A 6,940-nucleotide genomic window follows, 5' to 3' on the forward strand; every position below is an offset into this window, starting at 1 on the left:
AGACACACGTAGATAGGGTCTACCTGGAACCAAAAGTGTTCTACTTACAACCAAAAAAAGGGTTCTTCAAAAGCCTTCTGCTATTGGGACAGCCAAAGACATCCTTTAAGGTTTATTAAGGCACCTTTTATTCTAAGAGTGTACAGATGAAATGCGTATATCTCTACCTTTGTATTTAACTAAGTGTTCACACTGAATCACACTATGGCATTTGGACTCCCTATTACACCTTCCATTTATGTAGACTTTCAAACAAACTAATAAAGTATGTTTCCTTTGAGCCATAACTCATGCTCTCATTGCCAATCATTAACTTTACTGCTACTCATTATATGAAGACTATGTTAAGAGCTGCAATGTTGAACAAGGTGTGGCAGCTTCGCATGGATCGGTACAGAAACTAAATAATAACTCTTCTAGTTTATTGAAACTTTTCTCGTCTGTTTCATAGTCGTTGATAATAGTCTAATAACTATGGTCTGGTTTAGGATTTATTGAAGGGTGACTGTTTCATGTAATCTCGTTCGTCTCCATATTTTTTCTGTGATTCTTGTTGAAATGTAGCTCTACTTCCTCCCTCCAAATGGGCGTGGCTTTGACTGCACAGCAGAGGGGAGGTCGTCGTTAACGTAGGAGACGTACCGGAAAAATCTGACAAAATGGCTTCATCAAGCGCAACAAAAACCTGTAAGTTTATTTAATGATGCCAGCAGTAGACACCCGATTGCTAGCTATTTTTGTGAACATTGAAAGATGTTTTCGAGCACCTTAGTTTACTTATATAACATCGTCACTCCCAAGTCATTCTACTTTCACTTTCAGTTAAGGTGCTCTGAAAACGTGTGTAATAACATGAAGTAGTATAACAATGGGTGTTTTTATCTTTGGAGTATGAATATATTCCATCCCTGTCTTGTACACCGTTTTTCTATTAGTTAGACAGCCCATAACCACATCATTGTAGATTAAAGTAATTTGTTACAAAACCCAGGCAGTATCAATGCAACTGTGTAACTTTATGCGACGGAATTAGCATATGCAAAAAACTGATGTTTTTTTTATTTCAAACGTTCAAGGTTTTAAATTGACATGAACATGAGCGTATAACAGACAAGAGGACTGAATAATCTGTTAATATTGCAGTATGTATTTTATATGATGTATTCAATGTGTCATTCTGTAGTGGAGAAGGATGACGACACAGATAAACAGCCTCTGGGTAGAAGAAGACACTCCAAAGGTGAWGGTCCAGACAGTAAGTTGAAAACTTATATTAAAAAAAACCTGTAATAAGTGATTATTTACCAATAATGTAGCCCTTTCCTGCAGTCAAATGACATCATGGGTGGAATGTTATTAATCTATTTCATAATTAATAAACATATATTTTTTTAACAGMCGAAAATCTGGTGTTTYTATATCAAACGGTTTCATTATATTTCASTCTTCTGTGAWRTATATAAAGTGTAATATTGGGATGCAAACTCCAAATTAAATACATTTCAACTATATCTGACATGGTACCTTCTATTTTTTAAGCCCATAACCATGTGTGTGAAGTATGTACTTTTGTTTCAAAGTAGATTTGTTTAAGACTACCAAGAAACACTCTGTGTGACCCTGATTTATCCCACTGCAGTAAAAGGTTAATCAAATAGTTATATTTGTTGTGCGTTGATTATCTACATTTCAAGATGGCAGCCAGTAGTGAAGAGGAATGATTATTAATATCAATTTGCATTTGTTATGGGAGACCCATTACTAAGTAGTGTTTTAAAAACACTACAGCAAGACTTRCTTATGTGATTCAAAACCATGATGTGACAGTTTTTCATATTTTCTCTGTTCTCTCYTGTAGTGTCCATGACCAGGATTGTGCTGGTGGGGAAGACAGGTGCTGGAAAAAGCTCTTCAGGAAACACCATTCTGGGGAGGAAGGCTTTCAGAGATGCCAAATCTAGCAAATCTGTGACACAAGAGTGTTCCAAGGAGACAGGAGAGGTCGGAAGGCAGGGAGGCAGGTAGTGATAGTGGACACACCTGGAATATTTGACACTAACCGTCCTGACAGTGACTTGGAGACAGAGATCAGTAAATGTATCAACATGACGCACCTGGTCCCACAGCCATCGTATGGTCTTAGAGTGGGCCCTTTCACAGAAGAGGAACAGAACGCGGTAAAGAAAATCAGGCGCTGTTTGGAGAAGAAGCTGAAAAGTATACCATGATCCCTTCACCCATGGAGATGAGTTGGATGATGGCGGCATTGAGCTGTATGTCAATGAAGCTCAGGAAGATCTCAAGACACTTATGGACCAGTGCGGTGGAAGGTACCATGTTTTTGACAACACAAAGATGGAAAACAGGGGACAAGTCTGGAGTTCCTGGAGAAAATTGACCACATGGTGGCAGTAAATGGCCACCACTACACACAACAATGTACGAGGAGGTGGAAGAAAATTTGTCACAAGAAGGAAGAGTTGAGGAGAGCAGTATGAAGAAGAACTGTGGAAGCTACAGACCAAGAGACAACTGCTCCATGAATACCAGGAGAAAAGTAAAGCGCGTACGGGAGAAATGTGAGGCGCATAAATAGGCTCAAGGTCCAAGACAAAGAAAAGAAACTTAAAAGACTTGAAATCTCTGGAGCAAAACAAGATCCCGTGGATCGTGAACATATACTTTATTATGAGATGAAGTTGAGGCTGTGAGAGAGGAAGCAGAACAAATACAACTTAACAAAGAAATATCAACAGACTTTTGTAGCAAGTTACAAGGCCTCCATCTTACACAAGAAACTGGTGAATGATAAGCATTTGAGGGGTTGTGTGTAAACATGAAAACAGTTAAACATCAAAACCCTCTGCTTTAATCACACATCCCTGGGCTGCTCATCATTTCAGTTTGCTGCAGCAAACAACTGGAAGGAGCTGCAACAATCAATCAATCATCAATGTATTTATATAGCCCTTCTTACATCAGCTGATGTCACAAAGTGCTGTACAGAACCCAGCCTAAAACCCCAACAAACAGTCAAACTGGACTGTTTTATCTCCATCTCTTCATTCAAAGACTCAATCATGGACACTCTTGCTGAACGTTGTGGCTGCTTTGCGTGATGTATTGTTGTCTCTACTTCTTGCCCTTTGTGCTGTTGTTGTTATACCATGTTTTGTGCTGCTGCCATTGTTGTTCATGTTTGTCTGCTGCATGTTGTTGTCTTAGGTCTGTCTTTATGTAGTGTTGTGGTGTCTCTCTTGTCATGATGTGTGTTTTGTCCTATATTTTGATTGTATTATTTTTATTTTTAATCCCAGCCCCTGTCCCCGCAGGAGGCCTTTTGTCTTTTGGTAGGCAGTCATTGTAAATAAGAATCTGTTCTTAACTGACTTGCCTAATTAAATAAAGGTTAAATAAAAAAATTAAGGAGGAAGAATTAAAGCAAAATGCTTTCTTATTAAAACAAACTCATGATAKACCCAAAAGGGGAAATCTGGGATTGGTACAGTACATACATTTGTGGACTTTTAAATTAATCAATATAACCATTCATTCTTGAAGAATATATCTTATAAATGCTTCATGAACTTGGTTAAATTGTTATTTAAAAAAAAATATGTTTATTGTGAAGCATTGTCATACAGTATACAATCTGAGCCCGTATTTTTAACATATAAAACAACAAACACAAGATGAGTAAACAAAATGAGTACATAAAAAAAACTGTGAAAATAAAAGTTGAAGGAAACATGCTGAATTAAGACATGTCAACTTAGTTAAATTGTTGTACCCAACCAGAACCCAAAATATAAACTTGTGCTTACTAATGGTTTCTTATTAATTTCAGTTTCAATGAAAAGTCTGGCAGATAGTAGGCTATTTGTCTGCACTCTGAGTTAAAAAATAACAAAACATTTCTATGTATATTTTTTATGATGTTTTTACTTTGTTATTGTCACAAAAATATTAAAATGTCATTTTATTTCTTATTCTTCTATTTTATTGTTATTGACTCTGTATAAGTATCCAAAAAGCATAACAAAAATTGGGGAACTGAGGGAATTGTGTGTAATGGTTTAACTTTAGTCCGTCCCCTCGCGCGAACCAGGGACCCTTTGCACACATCAACAACAGTCACCCACGAAGCGTCGTTACCCATCGCTCCACAAAGACCGCGGCCCTTGCAGAGCAAGGGGAACCACTACTTCAAGGTCTCAAAGCAGGTGACGTAACCGATTGAAACGCTATTAGCGCGCACCACCGCTAACTAGCTAGCCATTTCACATCTGTTACATGTGCACATTTATTTGGTTTGATCAGAGGGAAAATATGAAATGTTTGTAATTATGAATTGAATGAATACCTTTTATACTTCAGATCAAACATACACCAATTTGTCATGATTTACATGTSTGCAAATTCAGATAAATTCATATTTTTTTATTAAACAAATAGGGTAGGTTTATGTGTCAATTATTGAAGCCAAAGTCTATAGACAACCTATAGTCCACCTACAGCATCCAACTGCCACTATCGTGCGTGTGTGTTCGTACCAAAGAGAATGATAGAGAAAGCATCCCTATATACAGTAGTTCCCATTATGGCGTCTGTGAGCACACAGYACAACGTACCATTGAGGCGATCTTCTTTTTTAAATATTCAATTTTTCACGATTGGTTGATCCCTCCTGATGACCCGGTTGGACATGACTCTTAACAGGGTCATCAGGAGGGATCAACCAATGAAGTTGGAAGTCCCACCCAGTTCACTACATTAAGATGGCGGAAGTTCCCAATGGCGCTGCCCATGCTAAAACGCATTTTCGCCACTAGAGGCTTCTATCATTCTCTATGGTTCGTACTAGCGGTCTCGAGGGGCGGTGAACGGACACGTTCAGCAGAGACGGAGCATAGAGCAACGTGGATAACACTGAATACAAGGAAGTTCATCCTGGCATGAAAATCTGAAATGCTAAGGATCTTATATGAAACATTTACTATCTATTTCACATACATCTATTCATTTGACAAAACTTCACTTTTAGTGATGCAAATTATTTTAACTGCAACACACTTCAGGACAGGATAACCAAAGATGTAAACGTGCGTTTAGTTCGTCCAATTCATTATCCAGCGCTTGTATGTTGACCCAATAGTACCGATGGCAACGGCAGATTAGCCACTCGTCAGCGGATCCTCACAAGGCACCCCGATCTCCTTCTGCGATACCTTTTCCATCTCTTTCTCCCGCGAATGACGGGGATATAGGCACAAACCCACCATTGCTGGAACAGACAGGCCTGGCAAAAAGTGCTCTTCACTGCCGAGTCCGGTTGTGTCTCACCGGGGTGATGGTGATTGCGTTTATCGTCGAAGGAATGAGCGTTACACCGAGGCCTTACTCTGGAGCGAATCGATTTGGAGGTGGAGGGTCCGTCATGGTCTGGGGCGGTGTGTCACAGCATCATCGGACTGAGCTTGTTGTCATTGCAGGCAATCTCAACCTGTGGTTACAGGGAAGACATCCTCTCCCCTCATATGGTACCTTCCTGCAGGCTCATCCTGACATGACCCTCCAGCATGACAATGCCACCAGCCATACTGCTCGTTCTGTGCGTAATTTCCTACAAGACAGGAATGTCAGTGTTCGCTGGCCATGAGAAGAGGCCGGATCTCAATCCCATTGAGCACGTCTGGGACCTGTTGGATCGGAGGGTGAGGGCAGGGATTTCCCCCAGAAATGCCCGGAACTTGCAGGTGCCGTGTGGAAGAGTGGGGTGACATCTCACAGCAAGAACTGGCAAATCTGGTGCTGTCCATGAGGAGGAGATACACTGCAGTACTTAATGCAGCTGGTGGCCACACCAGATACTGACTTTTGATTTTGATTTTGACCCCCCTTTGTTCAGAGACACATTATTCCATTTCTGTTAGTCACATGTCTGTGGAACTGTTCAGTTTATGTCTCAGTTGTTGAATCTTATGTTCATACAAATATTTACACATGTTAAGTTTGCTGAAAATAAACACCGTTGACAGTGAGAGGACGTTTTTTTTTTTGCTGAATTTACTTCCAGACACATATGAGAGAACGCTCGACCATTTTACTCACATAGCACATGCTGTCAGTCATGTTACGAGGTTGCACGACAGCTTTCATGTGGCCATGAGCGCTTATGCTGATGTATGACGTAGTAGCAGTTTCATGTTATCCGAGCGTTGTGACTGTAACTGTGCTATTGGCAACAATGTAATTACTGTTACGCTTTTTTTTGCTGACTACTGACACCGGCATATTCACAGGTGTTGAGCGTTAGTAAATTCATCAGTTATTCTGCGCTCTGTAATTTACGAACGCACCCGAATGTCCATTGAGACTATACCACTTAGCTAAGCTAAGAATGACGGGAATAATCAAGTCTATAAACGTTAGACAGCAAATAGTTAATATACTGGCAAGTTTGATGTATTAGTAGCCAACTAACGTTAAGTAGATAGCTAACATACCGCTGTAATGATATGCGGTTATAAGGATAGCGTAGCTAACAAATTGTCAGCCAACATAAATTTTAAGGTAACTCATTATAAAAGTCGTTACTTTATTACATTGCTTAACATTTGTCATAATTAGTTAAAGCAATAATTAGTATCCGCTGTCGTTGCATAACGCAATGTCCCAAATCTGAAAAAGTTGTGAAGCCACACCCATTTCCTGAGAATTGCATTATGGGCCCTAAAAGCACGGAAAGTGCCGCTCCTTGTGTCTTTTATTTTTGGCGAATGTAATACGTCTCCGGGATCTTTTGACATACTAACTATATCCATGTATAACCAATAAGCATACTAATACTCAATTTACGTCACAAATAGTACAGTTAGTGTGTTTAGTATGAGTATTGGAACACAACTCAGGTCTGGATAACCTATTGTTGTTTTGAACA

The 6,940-nt window shown here is 39.5% G+C and overlaps 1 pseudogene; it reads left to right on the plus strand.

Moving 5' to 3' along the window:
* The first annotated feature begins 348 nt into the window (after nucleotides 1-348).
* On the plus strand, nucleotides 349-3,989 carry LOC112071535 (GTPase IMAP family member 4-like; annotated as a pseudogene).
* Nucleotides 3,990-6,940: the final 2,951 nt, after the last annotated feature.

Source organism: Salvelinus sp. IW2-2015, unplaced genomic scaffold (genome assembly GCF_002910315.2).
Source record: "Salvelinus sp. IW2-2015 unplaced genomic scaffold, ASM291031v2 Un_scaffold1633, whole genome shotgun sequence".
Lineage (NCBI taxonomy): Eukaryota > Metazoa > Chordata > Actinopteri > Salmoniformes > Salmonidae > Salvelinus > Salvelinus sp. IW2-2015.